Source organism: Amborella trichopoda, chromosome 10 (assembly GCF_054954075.1).
Source record: "Amborella trichopoda isolate Santa Cruz 75 chromosome 10, AtrichopodaSantaCruz75HAP2 v2.0, whole genome shotgun sequence".
Classification (NCBI taxonomy): domain Eukaryota; kingdom Viridiplantae; phylum Streptophyta; class Magnoliopsida; order Amborellales; family Amborellaceae; genus Amborella; species Amborella trichopoda.
This window is the reverse complement of record NC_142345.1, coordinates 10,824,829-10,849,272: the sequence shown is the minus strand read 5'-3', so window position 1 is coordinate 10,849,272 and position 24,444 is coordinate 10,824,829.

Here is a 24,444-nt window from a genome sequence, read left to right as displayed (position 1 = left end):
AGATAATAGTTGTAGTTGTCCTATACCTACACATAATCTTCATATACTTACGCAGGAAGATAATTTAATATTAGATATTATTGAAAAAATTACAGATCCAGAGGAAAAAAGATCTGTAATCATAAAATTCATTACATTCACAAAAAAAAAAGCAAAAACACCTCAAATAAATAAATCACCTGATGAATACAATTTTGCTTCAATTATGAAAAGAGTCAGTGAACAACATCCTTTTCAACAAAAAGAACCTTCGATTTCAGACTTAAAGCAGGAAATCAAAGAAATCAAAAAAGAAGTATATCAATTAAAAAATAGGATTAAAACTTTAGAATTACAACAATTATCACAACCAGAAACTGATACAGATGAAATAGAATTTGATCAACTCATGACCTATGAGCCAGATCTATCAGAAGATATACCAGAGACTTCAGAAGCTAAACCTCACTTGATAGCCATTCCCTCTGTTAATTTAATATATAAAATCATGATTAAAAAATGGTTCATTCAAGTCAAAATCATCGTTGCAAAAGATTATAGTTTTGAAACTTCAGCCTTAATAGATTCAGGGGCTGATCTCAATTGTATCAATGAAGGTTTAGTACCTTCAAAATATTTTGATAAAACAACTCAAATATTAAATACAGCAGATAGAAGTAGATTATTTATCAATTATAAATTATCTAATGCTTCTGTTTGTAATAATCATCAATGTATTAATACATCATTTATGATCGTCAAAGGGTTAAGCCAAGCAGTTATACTTGGAGTCCCATTCCTTACCCTTTTATATCCATTGACAATAAATCAAACAGGAATATCTTCGACGTATCAAAATGTACCAATACATTTTGACTTTATCCATAAACCAAAATTAAAGTAAATTAATAATGTTAAAGATCAATTACAGAATAAAGAAAAATTTCTCTGTACTTTAAAACAAGAGCTTAAATATAAGCATATAGAAGAACAAATACAAAATCCTTTGATCCAACAAAAGATTCAATCCATACAATAACAAATAGAAACTTCTATATACAGTGAGCATCCCAATGCTTTTTGGGAAAGGAAAAAGCATAGTATTTATTTACCATATGAACAAGGATTTGATGAAAAACAAATACCTACAAAAGCTAGACCAATACAAATGAATACTACCTTACTAGAAATGTGTCGTAAAGAAATCAGTGATCTACAATCAAAGAAATTAATACGACCAAGCTCCTCACCTTGGAGCTGTGCAGCTTTTTATGTAAATAAAAATGCTGAAAAAGAAAGAAGGGTTCCCAGATTAGTTATCAATTATAAACCTCTTAATAAAGTCTTAAGATGGATTCGCTATCCTATCCCAAATAAAAAAGATTTATTAGATAGAGTCGCCAATGCTTGTATTTTTTCTAAATTCCATATGAAGTCTGGATATTGGCAGATACAAATCCAAGAACAAGACAAATACAAAACAGCATTTAATGTACCATTTGGCCAGTATGAATGGAATGTAATTCCATTCGGTTTAAAAAATGCTCCATCAGAATTTCAGAAAATAATAAATGACGTTTTTAATGCTTATTACCAATTCATGATAGTATATATTGATGATGTCTTGATTTTCTCTGAATCTATAGATCAACATATCAAACATATTAATACTTTTATTCATGCAGTCCAGAATGCTGGGTTAGTAGTATCTGCTAAAAAGATCACCCTATTTAAAACCAATATTAGGTTTTTAGGACACATGAGCAATCATGGCACAATTATTTCGATAGACAGATCTATACAATTTGCTGATAAATTCCTTGATCAAATACTTGACAAAAAAGAACTCCAACGATTCTTAGGATGTTTAAATTATGTTAGTGATTTTTATCGTAATTTGGCTATCGATGCTAAACCTTTACATGATAGACTCAAAAAGAATCCTCCACCATGGACAAATATCCATACCCATGCAGTTCAAGTCATCAAACAAAAGGTAAAAACCCTTGTTTGCCTTTCCCTTCCTCATCCCATTGCTTTCAAAATTATAGAGTGCGATGCTTCAGATATACGCTTGGGTGGTATTCTCAAACAACGTATTGATACCCAAGAACAACTACTCAGGTATACTTCCAAGGCCTGGAATCCAACCCAGAAAAACTATTCCATGGTTAAAAAAGAATTATTAGCCATTGTTCATTGTGTTACCAAATTCCAAAGTGATATTCTCAATCAACAATTTCTTATACGAACTGACTGCAAAGCAACCAAGGACATTCTGTAAAAAAGATGTTCAAAATTTAGTTTCCAAACAAATATTTGCTCGCTGGCAGGCTATCCTGTCTGCCTTAGATTTTCAAATTGAACACCTTCCCGGGACTTCCAATTCTCTTCCTGATTTTCTCACCCGTGAATTTTTGCAGGGGGCAACACTGACGCCAACGACGGAGAATCACCACTGTCCTTGGCACTACAGCTTTTCGAAGCTAATAGAAATAATAATATTACACTTTCATTTACATGGGTTCTCGTGGCAATTCTCGCAACGATAAACGCCCAATGAATATAATACCATTCGAAGGTAACTTTTCGCCTTTGGCAACCCTTTCACCTTCAAATTCTCCTATACATCAGATCACCTACCCTGAGGCTAATCCCTCAAATCCTATATATACTCCAGCCCAATCAAAATCCACTTCAAGACCTACTATGCCCAACTCCTCATATATTGAACGAGCCTATTTGATGGACATCACTATTGATGAACATCATATCAATACAAACCCTATCAATCATCTAAACCCGACCAATGGGGTTAAAACCCGAGAATATTATGAGGCTATTCTTATGGAAACAAGGTCCATCTCTGTTGTCCATTATTACCAGCAGAACAATCGAGTAATTGCTTACTAAAAAATCCAAATAAAGAAACTGCTTTCTTATGATGAGTGGTGTAACAATCTCGCTCAAGGCAAGAAATTACACAACCCAGATTTCTCTTACAAATATTACAAATATGCCAAATATAATGAAGCCTGGCATAAATTCTTTTACTACCAAAATCCAAACAATACTCACAGCTGGTACATCCAGTTCCGGTTACCTGTTTTTGAAAGATTCCCCATATGGTTTAAAAACTGGTTTTTAGTATGGGGATCAGCAACTTCAATTTTACCTCCTGCTTTCAAAACAGTGCAGGAACAATTTGTGCAATACAACAATATTGATAATACTATTGACACTCACCTTTACTTTATGGCATTATACCAAATCCCATGGATCATGAAATGGAAGTATACTATCTCTGTCAATAATACGGCTGACCATACTTATATTCCTAGACTGGGCAAAACCATCTCTGTCAAATGGTGGGACATATTTAACATGGATCCCACAACCATCACTCCTAAACGAATACCCCAGAAAACACCTATATATCAACCAAGCCCAAATACAGCCAATACCTCTTTCGATTTTTCTACATATTTGAGAAACATGCTCCAATCCAATCCCAATGCTTCAAAAGAAATGTTAGAGCAACAAATGAAAGAAATATTTGCTGAGGCAGGACGAAAACCAGTGTCCTCAGAAGAAACTGTCCAGTCCTCCCCACTACACACCAATAGATACTTACAACTCAGTGAAGCAGATCTAGAAGAGGAAACAGATCCGGAAGAAGAAGATCCAGATGAATGTAGTCAAAGACCATAAACTTCACTACACAAAGCTCCACCGACAAAGCTCCAGAAAAGACAAAAAAGACTATTCAAAGATGTCGTTCACTGTGCCAACTTCTATAAATGACAACAAAGGCACTGTACATAAAAGCGTTCACTGTGGCCACTTCCCCGATAAAGATCACTGTGCAAGATGCTGCTACTATAGCCACTGCATAAGAGACAAAAAGAATTACTGTACAAAGATGCTTTTTAAAGCATCCTTTTCTTTTATTTTTTGTCCTCTTTGTTTTTTGTTTGATTCTCTCCCTTTGCGTCTTATCTCCTTTCCCTTTTTGTCTTATCACCTTTCCCTCCTTTGCTTCGCTTCGAAGAAACCTCGCTTATATAAGGAGGTCCTCTCTTCTTTAATCCTCAGGTCGCTCACTCTAAGGTCGCTCACTCTAAGGTCGCTCACTCTAAGGTCGCTCACTCTGAGGTCGCTCACTCAGAGATCGCTCGCTCTGAGGTCTCTCACTCCAAGGTTTCTCACTCCTCGGCAGGAAGCTCACTCCTCAGTCCAAAACCTTCAAGACTCTCTTACTTATCTCAAACCTCTCTGAGTTCTGAGCCTCTCTTCACTTCCTCTGCTCCGTCTCTACTCATCATCTTTTCTCTTCCTCTTTTCTCTACTCCCTTTCTCTCTCTGGAGATACTGCATCATCCTAATCAAGCTATCTTGACCTCATAGCTTCATATCTATTCACCTACCAAGTTCTATCTCTCCTCTTTTCTTTTATATCAAGCATGTGTGATTGCAAAATAAATTCTCTACCTTCCTCTTGCCCGCAACACTGGAAACTCTTTTCCAGTTATTGCATATGTACACAGTAAGTGTGTTGTTTTCATATTTACAAGTTGAGTTTCTCCTGTAAACTTTTCTAGTCTGTAATCCTGTAATTTATTTGTAATAGTGTGTAAGATTTTACTGTTACTTTGTTTAATACAAATTGTCTCAGTTTACTGTTACTTTGTTTGCATGAATAATTAACAAATATTATGCAATTTAAAATATTATTTAGTGTAAAAATAGGAGAGTTCAACCACACACAGTGGTTAGTTATTGACATATCGGTTATACCTTTTATTTGCATAATCCTATTCTTTCTCAATTTTTACAAAATTTTACAAGAAATAGTCAAATATAATAGCATGATATTCACATACTTACTCTAAACAATACCATAAGATTTTACTGTAGATCGTGGGCGTTTACAAACAAAAGCATTAGATAATTTATAATTGATAAATAATCTACTTCCATCTGCTGTATTTAATATTTGAGTTGTTTTATCAAAATATTTTGAAGGTACTAAACCTTCATTGATACAATTGAGATCAGCCCCTGAATCTATTAAGGCTGAAGTTTCAAAACTATAATCTTTTGCAACGATGATTTTGACTTGAATGAACCATTTTTGAATCATGATTTTATCTATTAAATTAACAGAGGGAATGGTTATCAAGTGAGGTTTAGCTTCTGAAGTCTCTGGTATATCTTCTGATAGATCTGGCTCATAGGTCATGAGTTGATCAAATTCTATTTCATCCGTATTAGTTTCTGGTTGTGATAATTGTTGTAATTCTAAAGTTTTAATCCTATTTTTTAATTGATATACTTCTTTTTTTATTTCTTTGATTTCCTGCTTTAAGTCTGAAATCGAAGGTACTTTTTGTTGAAAAGGATGTTGTTCACTGACTCTTTTCATAATTGAAGCAAAATTATATTCATCAAGTGATTTATTTATTTGAGGTGTTTTTGCTTTTGTTTTTGTTACTGTAATGAATTTTATGATTACAGATCTTTTTTTTCTCTTGATCTGTAATTTTTTCAATAATATCTAATATTAAATTATCTTCCTGCGTAAGTGTATGAAGATTATGTGTAGGTATAGGACAACTACAACTATTATCTTTCATTGAATTGGATGATTCGGTATCTGATGAAGAATTGGAAGAATCAGATGATTCAGTCCATAAAAGGTCATCATCTGAATATTTTCTATATGTGATTCGGTGGAATTGGAAGATGTCGAATCATAATTTATTATATTATATAATTTTGATTTAATTGTGTCATCTAAATGTAATGATTCTATTTTCTTTTTTAATTTACATTGGTGTTTATAATGACCAACCTTTCCACATTTATAACATATTGGAAGCTTCCTTTTATTCTTTGTATTTGGAAAGAATTTATTTATAAATTTTCTTTTAGTATTTTTGTATTGTTTATGTACTTTATTGGTTTTGGATTTATACTTGTCTTTCTTGTATTTTTTCTTTTTCTTATATAATTTTTCAGGCATATTTTTTCTATCAAGATAATATCCAAATTGTTCACAAAAGTCACCAAGTTCTTTCCTCTTGGTTATTTGTTGTTTATCCAATTGTCTTTTGAGTTTCATATCTGTACATAAAGCTAGGCCTTCAGCACATATTTCTGCTGAGAGTTCTCCTAATGTATAAGCTGAGTAGACTATAATTCCATTATGTTTCTTTCTTAGTCAATCTTTAACTTTTTCAGCAAATAAATATGGTAGTCCGGCTATGAATTTTTCTTTCCAGTGGTCTAATTGACAGTCTTCTCGTATTAATAATCGTGAGAAAAATACATCTTTATACCATTTATAATGAGATAATGTAGGACAACGAAGATTGGAGAGCAGATCTTCTGATCTGGCTGCTAATAATGATGTGCTTCCTACAAAATGAAGTGTAACGGTATATATTAAGGTGTTGACGGCATCACTTTCAGTATCAATTATTTCTTGATTTTGTTCATTCTTGGCAGTCCAATGTCTTGTAAGGATTCTATTCTTAGTTTCATCATCTACATAGAAATCCCACCATCCCCTTAACCAGCCAGTGAACCCGTTTACTATTGCTTTAGCAACTTCTTGATCCGGGTTGCCTGCCATTTTGTTTGCAGAAGCAAACATTGTCATGTGCCTCATGACATCTAATATTTTTAATTCTGATAAACCATCTATTGTCCAATTGACTATTGATCTCCCTGAATATGACACAACTTGTTGTATGGCGTCTTCTTCAAGTTGAATGTCAACAGGTGTGGGTCTCTTATGATATGGTAAGGCTGTAATAAGTTTCCAATTTTTTCCATAAGCTATTCTATTCAGATCAATTGGTGTAGTATCCATGAAAGCATTTTCTTGGTTCTGTAAAGTATCTTCTATGATTGGTTCTTCTTGGAGAATTATTGTTTCATGCTCTGGTGTTTTGGCTTTTCCTTTATCTGAAGATTCAGGTATTGGACTAGGTATAGTTGGTACAGGAATACTGATTTTGGGTGAAGAAATTCTTTTTATGTCTAATTGGGATAATTTAGCTATTAACTGGTCCATTAGGGTTTTATTATTTTCTCCAATATGAAATTTATTTTTATTCAGTTCTGGAGGTGGTTTGAACAAAACTGCTTTAGGAAGGGAAGATGTTACTTCCTTTGAAACTAGTCTTTCTATTCTTTCTGCTTGTTTTCCTAAAGACTACATATATAGGTTTGTATAATTATTTTGTTCTACAATATGGGGAATTAATTCTTGCTTTTTCCCTAACTCCTTGGGTAGAATTTTATATGGTGTTGCAATTATATCATATAATGATTAAGGTGGTTCTCCTTTAGTTGATGGAGTTACTCCTTTTAGTATTATACTTTTTTCAGGAAGATGTGTACTAGCAGTGGTTGTACCATCAGTACTGATATATGTTTTTTCTTCTAAAGTTTGGATAGTATCAAATGAGGGAATATTAATATTATATTGAATACATATTTCTTTTAACCAGAAAAAAAATTCTTTTTTTTCTCTTTCTTTTTTGAGATATTTGTTATATTTTTTATGCATTAATTTCATTAATCTTGGCTGAGATGTTTTAAGATACCAATTTCGAATATTTTTATTTTCTTCAGAAAGATAGTCTTGTTTAATATAGGTAATATTAATTTTCTTCTTTTTTCTTTCTATTTTAACGGCTAAATAGGCTACGATATATTCATCCTTATATGTTATTTCTTCTTCTATATCATTTTCTATTTTTATTGTAAGTATTTAAAATTCTTCTATACTTGGTTCAGGAGTGTAGGTAAGAAGAATTACATGATCGGCTGTTCTTTTTACTCATTGTAAGTGGAAGTCAGAAGATGGTGTTGGTTGGGACGAAGGAGGAGGAAGTATGATGACATCAGGAGTATGACAAAATTTTCTAGCAGGTGTTAAAGGCTTTTTATTTCTTTTCCTATTAATGTCTATGTCATCTTTAATTCTGGATTGTTGAAATTTTATTTCAATATTTCCATCTGGATGTTCAATTATTTGGTTTGGAATATTATTTCTAGGTACTTCTTGGGGTTGGTTTACATTTTGTAATGCCCAAGATTGAGGTAGTATAATATCTGACCAATTAATTGTTTTAGGTATAATTGTATTGGATTTTTCCATATTTGTTTGAAACAATATGGTCTGGTCTTTCTTATCCATTCGCATAATATTAGGACATAAAGTGTTCATTACTTTATAATATATTATGTATACTATTGCTAGATTTTGAGAACCATGAGTTATATTAAATCCATGTGTTTTGAGATTTATTGATAGTATATCTAAGATATTTGGATCCGTTAAAGAAACCGAAAAATTTGGAAAACAGTTAAAATATATGGGTCCACTACAGAGGCTGGATTCAACCATGCCTAGGAGTGAATCTGTGAAGTTATTGTGTCTTGCATCTCTTAGGCATACAAGCACAGAAGTGTTTAACCCTAGTCGGGTTAAAGGTTTAATGGCTATTTGAATAAGCCCAATATGTAAATATTTATAACTATTTTCTTTATGTTTTTCATTAATTTTTCTTGATAGTAGTTGAAAGTCTTCTTGATTCTGAGTTACAGACAAACTTTCTTCTACTGTTTTTATAGCATAACCTAGTTTGAATTTGAATGATCCTTTTTGATAAATATCTGTTATTGGTACTTTGGGTATATTCCAATTTTGAATATGATTCTCAATATCATTTATTATAATATGTTCCTTATTTTTTACTCTTAATGTTTGAGATGTAGTTGCATGATTACCTTTAAGATTCTTAATTAAATTTGCCATCTGTAGGTTGCGGATAATGACAATCTGGACGATCAAGGGTCCAGCGTGTTCCCCTAAGCGGCTCTTCTTGACCTTGGCCTGTACTTTGCCTAGACTTGTCCTTTCGTCTCTTGTCTTAACTCTCGGACCAACTTTCTTAGATGTAAATTTAAGCAGGTTTCTATAGTAATCTTGTAACTTTTTACTCTAACAGTTTTACTGTTTGACTGTTTTACTGTTTGGCTCTGATACCACAGAACACCCACGATCTACAGTAAAATCTTATGGTATTGTTTAGAGTAAGTATGTGAATATCATGCTATTATATTTGACTATTTCTTGTAAAATTTTGTAAAAATTGAGACAGAATAGGATTATGCAAATAAAAGGTATAACCGATATGTCAATAACTAACCACTGTGTGTGGTTAAACTCTCCTATTTTTATACTAAATAATATTTTAAATTGCATAATATTTGTTAATTTTTCATGCAAACAAAGTAACAGTAAACTGAGACAATTTGTATTAAACAAAGTAACAGTAAAATCTTACACACTATTACAAACAAATTACAAGATTACAGACTAGAAAAGTTTACAAGAGAAACTCAACTTGTAAATATGAAAATAACACACTTACTGTGTACATATGCAATAACTAGAAAAGAGTTTCCAGTGTTGCGGGCAAGAGGAAGGCAGAGAATTTATATTGCAATCACACATGCTTGATATAAAAGAAAAGAAGAGAGATAGAACCTGGTAGGTGAATAGATATGAAGCTATGAGGTCAAGATAGCTTGATTAGGATGATGCAGTATCTCCAGAGAGAAAAAGGGAGTAGAGAAAAGAGGAAGAGAAAAGATGATGAGTAGAGACGGAGCAGAGGAAGTGAAGAGAGGCTCAGAACTCAGAGAGGTTTGAGATAAGTAAGAGAGTCCTGAAGGCTTTGGACTGAGGAGTGAGCTTCCTGCCGAAGAGTGAGCAACCTTGGAGTGAGAGACCTCAGAGTGAGCGACCTCAGAGTGAGCGACCTCAGTGTGAGCGACCTGAGGATTAAAGAAGAGAGGACCTCCTTATATAGGCGAGGTTCCTTCGAAGCGAAGCAAAGGAGGGAAAGGTGATAAGACAAAAAGGGAAAGGAGATAAGACGCAAAGGGAGAGAATCAAACAAAAAACAAAGAGGACAAAAAATAAAAGAAAAGGATGCTTTAAAAAGCATCTTTGTACAGTAATTCTTTTTGTCTCTTATGCAGTGGCTATAGTAGCAGCATCTTGCACAGTGATCTTTGTCGGGGAAGTGGCCACAGTAAACGCTTTTATGTACAGTGCCTTTGTTGTCATTTATAGAAGTGGGCAGAGTGAACGGCATCTTTGAATAGTCTTTTTTGTCTTTTCTGGAGCTTTGTCGGTGGAGCTTTGTTGGTGGAGCTTTGTTGGTGGAGCTTTGTGTAGTGAAGCTTATGGTCTTTGACTACATTCATCTGGATCTTCTTCTTCCAGATATGTTTCCTCTTCTAGATCTGCTTCACTGAGTTGTAAGTATCTATTGGTGTGTAGTGGGGAGGACTGGACAGTTTCTTCTGAGGACACTGGTTTTCGTCCTGCCTCAGCAAATATTTCTTTCATTTGTTGCTCTAACATTTCTTTTGAAGCATTGGGATTGGATTGAAGCATGTTTCTCAAATATGTAGGGAAATCGAAAGAGGTATTGGCTGTATTTGGGCTTGATTGATATATAGGTGTTTTCTGGGGTATTCGTTTAGGAGTGATGGTTGTGGGATCCATGTTAAATATGTCCCACCATTTGACTGAGATGGTTTTGCCCAGTCTAGGAATATAAGTATGGTCAGCCGTATTATTGACAGAGATAGTATACTCCCATTTCATGATCCATGGGATTTGGTATAATGCCATAAAGTAAAGGTGAGTGTCAATAGTATTATCAATATTGTTGTACTGCACAAATTGTTCCTGCACTGTTTTGAAAGCAGGAGGTAAAATTCAAGTTGTTGATCCCCATACTAAAAACCAGTTTTTAAACCATGTGGGGAATCTTTCAAAAACAGGTAACCGGAACTGGATGTACCAGCTGTGAGTATTGTTTGGATTTTGGTAGTAAAAGAATTTATGCCAGGCTTGAATATATTCCGCATACTTGTAATATTTGTAAGAGAAATCTGGGTTGTGTAATTTCTTGCCTTGAGTGGGATTGTTACCCCACTCATCATAAGAAAGCAGTTTCTTTATTTGGATTTTTGAGTAAGCAATTACTCGAGTGTTCTGCTGGTAATAATGGACAACAGAGATGGACCCTGTTTCCATAAGAATAGCCTCATAATATTCTCGGGTTTTAACCCCATTGGTCGGGTTTAAATGGTTGATCAAATATAAAGGAGCAAGTTTAATAGGGTCTGTATTGATATGATGTTCATCAATAGTGATGTCCATCAAATAGGCTCGTTCAATATATGAGGACTTGGGCATAGTAGGTCTTGAAGTTGATTTTGATTGGGCTGGAGTATATATAGGATTTGAGGGATTAGCCTCAGGGTAGGTGATCTGATGTATAGGAGAATTTGAAGGTGAAAGGGTTGCCAAAGGTGGAAAGTCACCTTCGAATGGTATTATATTCATTGGGCGTTTATCATTGCGAGAATTGCCACAAGAACCCATGTAATGAGGTGAATGTGAAAGTGTAATATTATTATTTCTATTAGCTTCGAAAAGCTGTAGTGCCAAGGACAGTGGTGATTCTTCGTCGTTGGCGTTAGTGTTGCCCCCTGCAAAAATTCACTGGTGAGAAAATCAGGAAGAGAATTGGAAGTCCCGGGAAGGTGTTCAATTTGAAAATCGAAGGCGGACAGGATAGCCTGCCAGCGAGCAAATATTTGTTTGGAAACTAAATTTTGAACATCTTTTTGCAGAATGTCCTTGGCTGCTTTGCAGTCAGTTCGTATAAGAAATTGTTGATTGAGAATATCACTTTGGAATTTGGTAACACAATGAACAATGGCTAATAATTCTTTTTTAACCATGGAATAGTTTTTCTGGGTTGGATTCCAAGCCTTGGAAGTATACCTGAGTAGTTGTTCTTGGGTATCAATACGTTGTTTGAGAATACCACCCAAGCCTATATCTGAAGCATCGCACTCTATAATTTTGAAAGCAGTGGGATGAGGAAGGGAAAGGCAAACAAGGGTTTTTACCTTTTGTTTGATGACTTGAACTGCATGGGTATGGATATTTGTCCATGGTGGAGGATTCTTTTTGAGTCTATCATGTAAAGGTTTATCATCGATAGCCAAATTACGATAAAAATCACTAACATAATTTAAACATCCTAAGAATCGTTGGAGTTCTTTTTTGTCAAGTATTTGATCAGGGAATTTATCAGCAAATTGTATAGATCTGTCTATCGGAATAATAGTGCCATGATTGATCATGTGTCCTAAAAACCTAATATTGGTTTTAAATAGAGTGATCTTTTTAGCAGATACTACTAACCCAGCATTCTGGACTGCATGAATAAAAGTATTAATATATATATATATATATATATATATATATATATATATATATATATATATATATATATATATATATATATATATATATATATATATATATATATATATATATATATATATATATATATGGTGCGATTTGTATAAAGCCTAGGCTCTAAACAATCAAATTAGAGCCTACTTCCAAATAGTGTCGAGAAATGTGATTTCAATAGTAGAAATCATTGTGTTTGTCTTAAAATATATTTTCATCGTTATTTATAAAGTTTAAAGCTTTAAACATAGTGTAGATAGACATATCTATGAAAACTTGAAAATCTTAAAAATTGATGGTCCCAAAATGCATTATGAAATACACTATTTTCAAAGCTTGAAATCCATTTTTTTCTCATGTCCATGCATCTTGATGTCGAGATGATTAATTTGAGGATATTTGGACATCAAAAGAACCTCTTCTGCTAAAAGTTTTGAGGTAGACTCTAATTTGATTGTTTAAAGCCTCAGCTCTATATAAACTTTTCCCATATATATATAGAGTAATGATCCTATGAGACCCTCTCACACCCTTATGTGTAGGACCCAAAAGGATCATCATTAAATTTGGCACAGATCTCCAAAAAAATTATCACATGGTGTGAGACTTAACTTTTCTACAGATATGTGCCAAATTTAAATGTGATCATTTGAGGTCCAACACACATGGGTGTGGAAGGGTCTCATAGGATCTTTACTCATATATATATATATATATATATATATATATATATATATATATGCACTACTGACATAGGAAACAAGTATTCGCTAGACACTTAAGACCATCCATTTAGATGGACGGTGATCCTCATAAAAAAAAAGCCACCTTTGTCAATGACTTTTCAAACGCCATTGAAATGAAAACTTAAACGAAAATTGTAATGAAAATGTTAGCTTTAAAGATTCTCTCTCTCTCCCAAAACATTGAGAAAAGAAAATTGAAAATATTGAAAACACACGCTCTTGCTTTTTGAGCACCAAGACCAGAGCTCTCTCTCTCTCTCTCTCTCTCTCTCACAGAGCCAGTACAACCAGAGCCACACCGGATACCTTCGCTCTCACGCTTGCTCATCATCAACTCGTTCATCAAACCCGGTATGCTCCCTATATATCTCTTTTTTTCATGGTTTTTTTTTAGGGTTTTTTAGAACCTCTTTTTCTCTTTCTATCTCTAATATTTTTAGGGCATCTCAAGTTCATCTTCTCTCTCTATTTCAATGATTTTTGGGTTTATAAGTTTCTCACTCATTCAAAATCAATATATATATATATATATATATATATATATATATATATATATATATATATATATATATATATAGGGCAGTGATTTCATGTTGTATCATAGTATACTGCAACGGCACTTCTATAAAACTATGTTTGTGGCATTTGTATGACCCAAAATTTTGTACACACACTCTCTTCATTTCAATAACCAATCTAAAAAAAAAAGTTAAATTTGAACCCTAAATATGGTCAAAATGAGTCCCCTCCAAAAACGAATCTAAACCATCCATTTGGTGAATTTCAAGATCTTAGCCTTCATAAACTCAAATCATTTTGTTATTTTTTAACATTGTGTCATCTAATGATAATAAAGCCATCATTCTATAGCCTAGATCTAAGCATCTCACCAAAATGAACAACCTATGTTAATTGGGCTAAAAAAATTCTTTATAGGTTGTGTTTTCAATTTTTTATTTTTTTGTGATTGTTCATTAGGATGAAAAGAGTATATATTTTAAAATTTGGATCAAACAAATGACCATAACATGGTTTTTGAAGGTTGTTACATCATATTACCATACAACCATTACATGAAATCCATCCGAAAAAGTAGTTTTAATGTTGAAAAATGCTTTGATTGATCATCTCAACATCCAGATGTATGACCATGAAAAATAAAAAGATTTTAAGTCTAAAAAATAGTGGATTTTACAACATATTATCTACACCGTCCATTTTCAAGATTTTCATATGTTTATAGATCTACTTGATTTTAACCATTTTTAAAATTTAAAATTTTATAATTAGATATAAAAATAGATTTTGAGATAATACTAGGAATATTTTACATCAAAATTATATACCATAATAAAATTTGAAGGTGCACCTTACTTCTATAGCGACAGTTACATCTGTATGCCAACTGCACCCTATATATATATATATATATATATATATATATATATATATATATATATATATATATATATAGGGGAAAGATTTTGTCAGCCTAAGGGCGTACTGCTACAGTAAATGCCAACGGCCCATATTGAATCTGAGTCTATCTGATGATCCCGAATGCCTGGTAGTGTTTAAATTTTAATTTGTTTTCTACAAATCGGATTGATCTGAAATTTGAAGCGTGTGTACGTAAAAAATAGATGAATGTGTACGTAAAAAATAGATGAATCTTCAAAAAATATAAAAACAATATTTTACACAAAAAATTGACCAAATACCCCTGTAAAGTTTCGGGGATATTTTGATCAATTGTTTTTTGTCGATTATATTTATATATATATTTTTATTAGGTGCGTTTGATGAGAAGAATATACACCCAAAATTTCAAATGATTTGGATTTATAGAAAAAATAAAAATAAAATTCAAACATGAAAAGAGGTCGTGACTGTCAGATCAGCCCACTAACTTTATTTTATGCAAATATGAATAAGAATAATAATACTTCAACTTCTGAACAAAGGGGAAAAGCCCCTATGGAAACTTCACTGGATATCATTCCAATAAATATTACCCAGTCACCAATAAGAATGGAACCTGCTTTATCACTTAGTAATAGTCCTATTTCCTATTCCCCAAATATCAATTATCCAGCTTATTCAAGCCAACCTCCAGCTTCTCCTCCAGCTCCAGTTTTCCAAACCTCTACACCAAAGAAACCAACTTTACCCAGTAAATCTCCATATCTTGAAACCTATTTTGTTGCTGATGCAATCATAGAATCCAGACATGTGAATGACAACCCAAATAATGTTGCTAAGTATTACTTATGCAATAATCTTTGTCCATCTGTAGGTACCAAAACAAGAGAATGGTACGAAATGATTCTACTAGAAATAGAGTTTATTTCCTTGGTACATTATAATCAAAAGAATTCGAAAATAGTATCATATTCAAAATTACAAATAAGGAAAGTATTATCCTTTGAAGATTGGGGATCAGACCCTTCCAAAGGCAAAAGATTATATTCCCCAGATTTCCCAAATAAATATTACAGACATGCTGATTACATTGATACTTGGCATAAAATACAGACACTTCAAAACCCATATAATTCTCACACTTGGTTCTTATAGTTTAAAATGCCTGTAAACACTCCATTTTCAAACTGGTTTCGTAACTGGTTTGCAACATGGGGATCTTTAACCCAAATACTTCTCGAACCTCTGCAACTCTCTCAAAACCGTTTTATTGAATTCAATGGAAGTGATCCCAATATAGATTACCACTTATATTTTATTGCTATGTATCAAGTACCATGGATCGTTAAATGGAACTTTGTGATATCCCCAAATAATACAAATAATTTTGAATATATGCCATGTTTAAGCAAACAGATTGCCATAAAATGGTGGGATGTCTTTGTCTACCATAATATTGAACCAGGCAATATACAGCTCAAACAAATCCCATTAGCATATGGCTCTCATTCATACTCCAACCCAAATAGATTGGTAGAATATATTACCATAATGGAAAAGCAAAATCCTAGAGCCACCAAGGAGGAGCTAGAAAAACAATTAATGAAAATATTTGAAGAAGAGGCAGAAATTGCCCAAATTCATGATGCATTCGGCACATCCAGCACTCCCGAAATAGAAGTACCACCTGACTCACCAGACCCATCAGGACATGGAATGTCCCAGAAACATACCCTGTATTAACCAATCAAACCAAAATATACATACCTTCAATAGTATTTGTGATATGACAAAAAGCAAGCAGATGTGATATAAAGCAAGAAAAGCAATATAGATATGACTAAAGCAAGGCAGACAAAGAAAGATGTGACAAAAGCAACTTAAAGCAAAAATAGACGGGACTAAAAGATAACCGATGCGACAGCCACTACCTGATGAGACAGCCACCAATTGCACTAAATGACAAATGCCACCTGTAAAACACCACCGACAAAGTCAAGAAGCCATCTCATCAAGCATCAACAAAATACCACCTGTGCTAAAAAACAGAAGTCACCCGTCTCATCAAGCTTCTACGGAAAGATTCCCAAATAAAGGCCAAATACTTGACATCCATCCAGCCTCCAGCATCCCATCAAGCCATCTTTTCTCACTAAAGAAAGATTCCTTCATCATAAACCAGGTGGCATCCACCAAGGCTTTTCCCTTCTATAAATGGAGGGAACCATTTCAATCGAAAGGAGAGCGAAAGCGAGCATTTCCCTGATCCTCAGAGCATTCCCTTGAAGAACTCCGACTTTCCTCTTTCTTATTTTCCCTTTATGTAAATTTTACTACCTATGTGTGATTGTAACCACTCTGCATTACCAAGACACTGTCCACCAGAATAGAAGGATTTCTGCAGCTATTGTTTGTGTATACTGTAAGTATTTAGTTTATTTAAAGTTTGTAAACAGTCTGTTAGATTATTTCAAGTTTGTTTCAGTTTGCTCAAAGTATGTAACATTATGTTAGATTATTTCAAATTTTAGATTATTTCAAGTTTGTTTCAGTTTGCTTCAGTCTGTAACAGTTTGTAAGAATTTAGTTAATAGTTTACAGTTGGTATGATAATACGTGTTGTATGTAGCATAAAAATATATCAAACTACTTACAATACATGGATTACTATTGATATTACTCCTGTATCTCTCATAATTATTATAGTATTAAGTCTCTATTTTGGTTATTTAAGATTAATAGTTTAAGAAATTATTAGTTTCCAATTTAGGACAGTTTAAGGAAATTTAAGTTTAATTTAAGGTTGATATTATAGAATTAATTAAGTTCAAATAGTAGATCTTGGTTAGAATTTGTATCAGAGCCACACCATAGTCTTCTTTAAATAGTATCCAAAGAATACTGCTACTAAGAGTAATACTTTAGGAGAGAGAAACCTAATTAAATTCCTTCATTAGAGAAAGTTGGTCCGAGAGTTGAGGCTAGAAAGCATTCAGTCAAAAGACCGTTAAGGCCAAGAGAGCCGCTGAGGTCAAAAAGACATAAGAGATAGCTAAGAGCACTCATCCGCAACCTAATAATGGAGAATTTCATTAGGAATCTATCAAATAAAGCATTACCCCAAACTAGTAATACTCTAAGGATCAAAAATAAAGAAGAGATAGTGATAGACAATATCGAAAAACAAATACATAACTAGAATATACCTAAAGCCCCTATACGTGACATATATAAGAAAGGATCTTTCAACTTCAAAGTAGGTTATAGTATAACAACCGTAGAACAAACTTTATCAGTAACAAGTACCCAGGAAGACTTTCAGTTATTAACTAATAAAATAATACAATCTCATAATGATAAAAGTTACAATTATCTTCATATAGGTTTAATACAAGTAGCTATTAAACCATTAACTAGGTTAGGACTTAATAATTCAATATTAGTATGTTTAAGAGATACTAGAAATAATAAGTTTAATGATTCCTTATTAGGCATGGTAGAATCTAGTCTATGTAGTGGTCCAGTATACTTTAATTGCTTTCCAAATTATTCTATATCAATAAAAGATCCAAATATTTTTAAGGTATTAAACCTAAACCTGAAAACCCAAGGATTCGATATGATCCTAGGATCTCAGAATTTAGCCATAGTATATAGAATATATTACAAAGTTATGACCACATTATGCCCCAATGTTTTACAACATGATACAAGAGGAAAAACAATATTTTTCCAAACCAATATTGAAAAATCTAATACTATCATACCAAAAACTATAGAATGGTCAGAAATTACCCTACCTGAGTCATGGTCAATTTACAATGAAAATCATCAATACCAAGCCCCAATAATAAACAATATTCCAGAAAGAATATTAGAAAATCCTAATGGTAAAATAGAAATTCAATTTACCAACAATAACAGATATAACAGTAAAGATGATTCTGAAATAAAATCATCTGCGAGACCTATAACAGAATTACCAAGAAGTTCTACTTCTTCTATAAATCCAAAATTAGAAAGTTTATATCGGACAAGAGAAAATATTGTCATCCCACAATATAGGTCAATACAAAAATCTGAACCAGAAATAACTGACTTAGAAATGAATTTTCAAGTCTTAACTCTTACAGAAGAAAAACGACTTAGTAAACAATTTATAGAACAAGATTACTTATCTGAAAAAAATAAGGAAATCAGAACTTGGTATAAAAAACATTTTCAACCTAGATTAGTAGAATTATTTCATATAAAGTACAATAAGGCACGAAAAAGAGAACGATATATTAAAGGATTTTTTGTATGGTTAAAAGAAATATGTAGAGAAAGAAAAATACATATTCCTAATTTTGAAATAAATACAATACAAAGTCAATATGCTTCATATGAAACAACTGACGAAAATACAATGACAAGTATTCACCCTCCTGAAAAAAGTATTGTTATAAAAGGATCAAAAAGAATTAAAATTAGAAACAAAAGCTACACCATATAAAATGACTGCAGGAGAAATAGTACATAAAGCTGAATTAATTCCACATGTAATAGAACAAAATAACTATACAAATTTATATATGCAATCTTTAGGAAGGCCGGCATCCAGAATTGAAAATATGTTAAGACCTGTACTTATAAAAGAAACCAAAAATGTTTTATTTAAACCACCTCCATCACTTGATAAAGAAAGATTTAATTTTGGAGAAGATAATAAAACCCTAATGGACCAATTAATATCAAAATTATCTAAATTAGAAATTAAAGAAAAAACTTTAAAAATTCAGGACAAAGAAAACGAAAAAATTACTGCAGAAATCCCTGAATCATCTACATTAACCTTACAAGAAGAGACACCCATAATTGCTAACACAATAGAAAATATGGAAGAAGCTTTTACGGAAAATAGTCATGAACAAGATAATAATAATATTCAAAGAATAGTTTATGGAAAATCATGGAAACCTTTAACAGCTAGGCCCTATCATCATAGACCTACCCCTGTTGATATACAATTCGAAGAAGATTTGGTAGCCCAGAATATTTCCTATTCACGAAGATCAATAGTAAATTAGAATATAGATGGATTATCTAAACAACAAATATTAGACACTATGAAACATATGACCATGTATGCCTCTGCATGCAAAATGGTAGGCAACCATGATCAAGAGGTCGCCAAAGCCATTGTTTGTGGTTTCACAGGATGGCTTCGAGGTTGGTGGGATTTCCACTTAATAATCTTCGAACTCAAATAGAAACAGAAATTTGTAGTGACCTTCCCAATGCATTTTGGACAAGAAAGAAACATATCGTAGGATTAACTTATGAAAAAGGATTTTATGAAACAAAAATTCCTACCAAAGCTAGACCAGTACAAATGAATACAACCTTATTAGAATTTTGTAAACAAGAAATTGATGAATTACAAAGAAGAAATCTAATAAGAATAAGTGCATCTCCTTGGAGCTGTGCTGCTTTTTATGTCAATAAAAATGCTGAAAAAGAAAGAGGCGTACCAAGATTAGTAATAAATTATAAACCCTTGAATAAAGTTTTACAATGGATTAGGTATCCAATACCTAGTAAAAAAGACTTACTCAATAGACTTGCTACCGTTACAATCTTTTCTAAATTTGATTTAAAATCTGGTTATTGGCAAATACAAATAAAAGAAGAAGATAAATATAAAACTGCATTTAATGTTCCATTTGGACAATATGAATGGAACGTAATGTCATTCGGACTAAAAAATGCTCCATCAGAATTTCAAAAAATAATGAATGAAGTATTTAATCCATATTATAAATTTATGATAGTATACATTGATGATGTTTTAGTCTTCTCTGATACTATAGAACAACATTTTAAACATATTCATACATTTATACAAGCAATCAAACATGCAGGTTTAGTAGTATCTGCTAAAAAGATAAATTTTTTTCAAACAAAAATAAAATTTTTAGGTCATTATATTCATTATGGTACAATTATACCAATTGAAAGATCTATTCAATTTGCTGATAAATTTTCTGATATTATTTTAGACAAAACTGAATTACAAAGATTTTAGAATGTTTAAATTATATAATAGACTTTTATAAAAATTTGGCCATAGATGCTAAACCATTATATAAACGGCTTAAAAAGCATCCTCCCAAATGGACGGAGGAACATACTCAAGCTATAAGGAAAATAAAAATTAAAGCTAAAGAATTACCTTGTTTAAATCTAGCCAATTCTAATGCTTTCAAAATTATAGAATGTAATGCTTCTGAATTAGGCCTAGGAGGTATTTTAAAACAACGGATAAATTCTAATGAACAATTAGTCCCTATACTTCGAAAGCTTGGAATTCTACTCAATAAAATTATGCTACTGTGAAGAAAGAAATACTTTCCATAGTTCATTGTGTTACGAAATTCCAGAGTGATATTCTTAATACTCATTTTCTTATTAAAATAGATATATATATATATATATATATATATATATATATATATATATATATGGGATGTTCTAAACTTCACAACCCTTCAAATTGCAAAGGTTCAAGATAGAGAGAGTTGTGAGGGATGGATTTATTAATTTTGTTCTACTTTTTTAAAAAAATTACTTTTATAAGGCAAAATTGTAAATATTAATACAAGACAAAAGGTATTTTTGTCATCTCCATAAGAGGTAAAATTGAAATTTTAACTAAAAGACAAATGCACTCTACAAATAAAATTGCAAGACAGTAACTTCCAAAATACCATTGTACTTTTGTAAAAATTTTAAATTTGCCTTTGCTTAATGGTAAAGTTACCTAGTTAAATAATTATTAATGAAAAAAAAATGATTGTTTTGATAAATACACCCATCACAACCACTTTTAATTTAACCTTTGTATTTTAAGGGGCTGTTAACTCTAGACAATTCCATATATATATATATATATATATATATATATATATATATATATATATATATATAATACTTTTCATTTCTTTCACAAATTCTCCCGCTCTCTATCTCTAATGATTTTTTGAGCGTATTTGTAGAGATCCTCTATCTATATCTATCTCAATTTTTTTGGGGATGATTTTACATATCTATCTCTCTACCTCGAAAATTTTTAGGACATGATTTTATAGATCCTCTATCTCACTCTACTTCCATAAGTTTTTTAGGAATGTTTTACATATCCTTTGTCTCTACCTCGATAATTTGTTTGGCATGATTTCACATATCTATCTCTCCCTATCTCGAAAATTTTTAGGGGCATGATTTTGCAGATCCTTTATCTCTCTATCTTGATAAATTTTTTTGGGCATGATTTTACATATCCTCTATCTCTCTCTACCTTAGAAAAGTTTTTGGGCATATTTGTACAGTTTCATTTCTATGTTTTTTGAGGTATATGGATGCAGGCATTTGGGGATTTTTACTGGTGTGAGGTATAACGATGACCATAATTGATAAAAGAGATTCTTGATCTTTTCTATGTTATAATTGATAGTTATTGTACTGTATTATATCGAGCTTGATCAGCTTCACAACTCCCTCTCTACCTATATCAACAGAGAAACTCCTTGGGTCAAATAGAAACAGAATATTCACAAGAATGGGGTTCTTTCACATGGATTGTCTGATTAAAAAGATGGGGTTCTATTATGGATCTGCATCTTTCGCTGATTTCATATATTCCGGCTTGAGCTCATAAGTTCCTTGATGAGGTACCCTCTTGTTGTAAATACACAGTTCATTAAGAATCTCCTTCGAGAATTGCTGCAAGACACACGATTTCAGTAGTTGATAGAGATTCATGACAAGAAACTTGTGTGATGCATTGATTTCATCGTTTTGTAATGACAGTGACATAATACAGTACAATAACTATTTTAAACCTAACGATGACCATAATTGATAAAATAGTTATGGTATTCGATAAGATATTCTTGATCTTTTCCATTTTATAATGTTCTCTACTGGTTAGTATTGTTCATGTAAAGTCAGTGATAAAAAAATAGAGCTACTTCTGAATTCTTTATCCCATTACACTATCAAGGACTTTGTATTTAGGTCTGTTTCTATTTTGGGTTTGTGTGTGATGTACTTTCATATCTTGTATTCAAGTGTTTTATGGATTTATGTGTGATGCACTTTCATATCTTGTATTTAGGTGTTACGGATTTTAAGGAAATATTTAAAGTATGGAGAACCATTACCTTGATTAGTATGCTGTCACCGAGTATGGAGAACCATTACCTTGGTTGTGTTGCAATTTTATATCCTATATTCAAATATCTGGCCAAAATTTTTTATCTACAACAGTACTTTATATCTTCTTGATAAGTAATGTGATTAATATTTTATTAAATGAAAAAGTTTATATAAGGTTGCATTTTTAAACTGTAGAATTACTGATGCACCTCAAAAATCCATCAGAAAAGGTTGTTTTAATGTTGAAAAAACCTCTAATTGGTCATCTCAATATCACGATGTATGAATATAGAAAAACAAAAGATTTTGAGTCCCAAAAATAGTGCATCATGCAATACATTATTTAGACCGTCCATTTTCAAGATTTTCATATCTTTATAGATCTACTTGATTTAACCATTTTTGGAGTTTTAAATTTTATAATTAGATATAAAAATAGATTTTGAGATAAGCCTAATAATTTTTGTCACCAAAATTACATGTTATGATACAATTTGGAGGTGCGCCTTAGTTGGGTTGTTTAATGTTGCAACCTTATAGAAACCACACCTTTTATTAAATGGAAAAATTACATAAAAATCCGTTATACTTTGTGTTATTACGGATATACCAAATAGTTTTTGTTATTACATGTATGTCTATTTTTTACCTTTTATAACGTAATTTTTTTTAAAAATATCACTTTACCCTTTTTCGGATGTTCAACATCCAAAAATAGGCCAAAAGTTAGACGTTAAATTTTCTATTTTCGGATGTTAAACATCCGAAATTAAGGGATTTTCGGATATTCAACATCCGAAAATACCCCAATTATTGAACGTTAAATATAACATTTTCGGATGTTGAACATCCGAATTTAAGAGATTTTCAGATGTTCAACATCCGAAAATGCCCCGATAGTTAAATAAACCTTCGTCTTCTTTGTTTTCGGAGGTTGAACATCCAAAAATCTCTTAAATTCAGATGTTCAACATCCGACAATATTATACTTAACGTTAAACTATCGGGGTATTTTCGGATATTGAACATCCAAAAATTCCTTAATTTCGGATGTTCAGCATCCGAAACTAGGAAATTTAACGTTTAACTTTAGGCCTATTTTCGGATGCACCAATTCAGATGTTCAACATCCAAAAAAGGGTAAAGTGGTCTTTTTAAAAAAATTACATTAGAAAAGGTAAAAAAACGGACATACATGTAATAACGGAAATTATTTGATATATCAGTAATAATGTAAAGTATAACAAATTTTTATATAATTTTCTCTTATTAAATTGTACTAGATTCTGAATACGGCAAGTTCATCCACAACCAGCACTATGGCCAGAAATGTAATGTCGAAGTATGTCGAACCGCAAATAACCAAAATAGGAGGTACTCTAAGTTCTCTGGAGAGAAATGTCATTTATGGTGGTTTGATACTTATCTTATGAAGACCACAATTGATTGGAGCAAACATCTAACTTTGTTTCACTGTTCAACTTGGTACAAAATCAAACAAAATTAATTGTTCAAGGAAACTTCGAGAAGCGTATAATTATAGGAATATTATTTATGAGTTTTGTACTCAATTTTGTAGTTTTCTTTCTCCATATAAAAAAGGAGTAAATTTTTTGGTTCATATTGTAACTGCGGAGTCTCAGAATAATCCATTTCATGTTTGATGTGTATTTAATAGCTTCTACCCTTAATATCACTCTGAAGGTGGATGCCCTCTCTCTCTCTCTA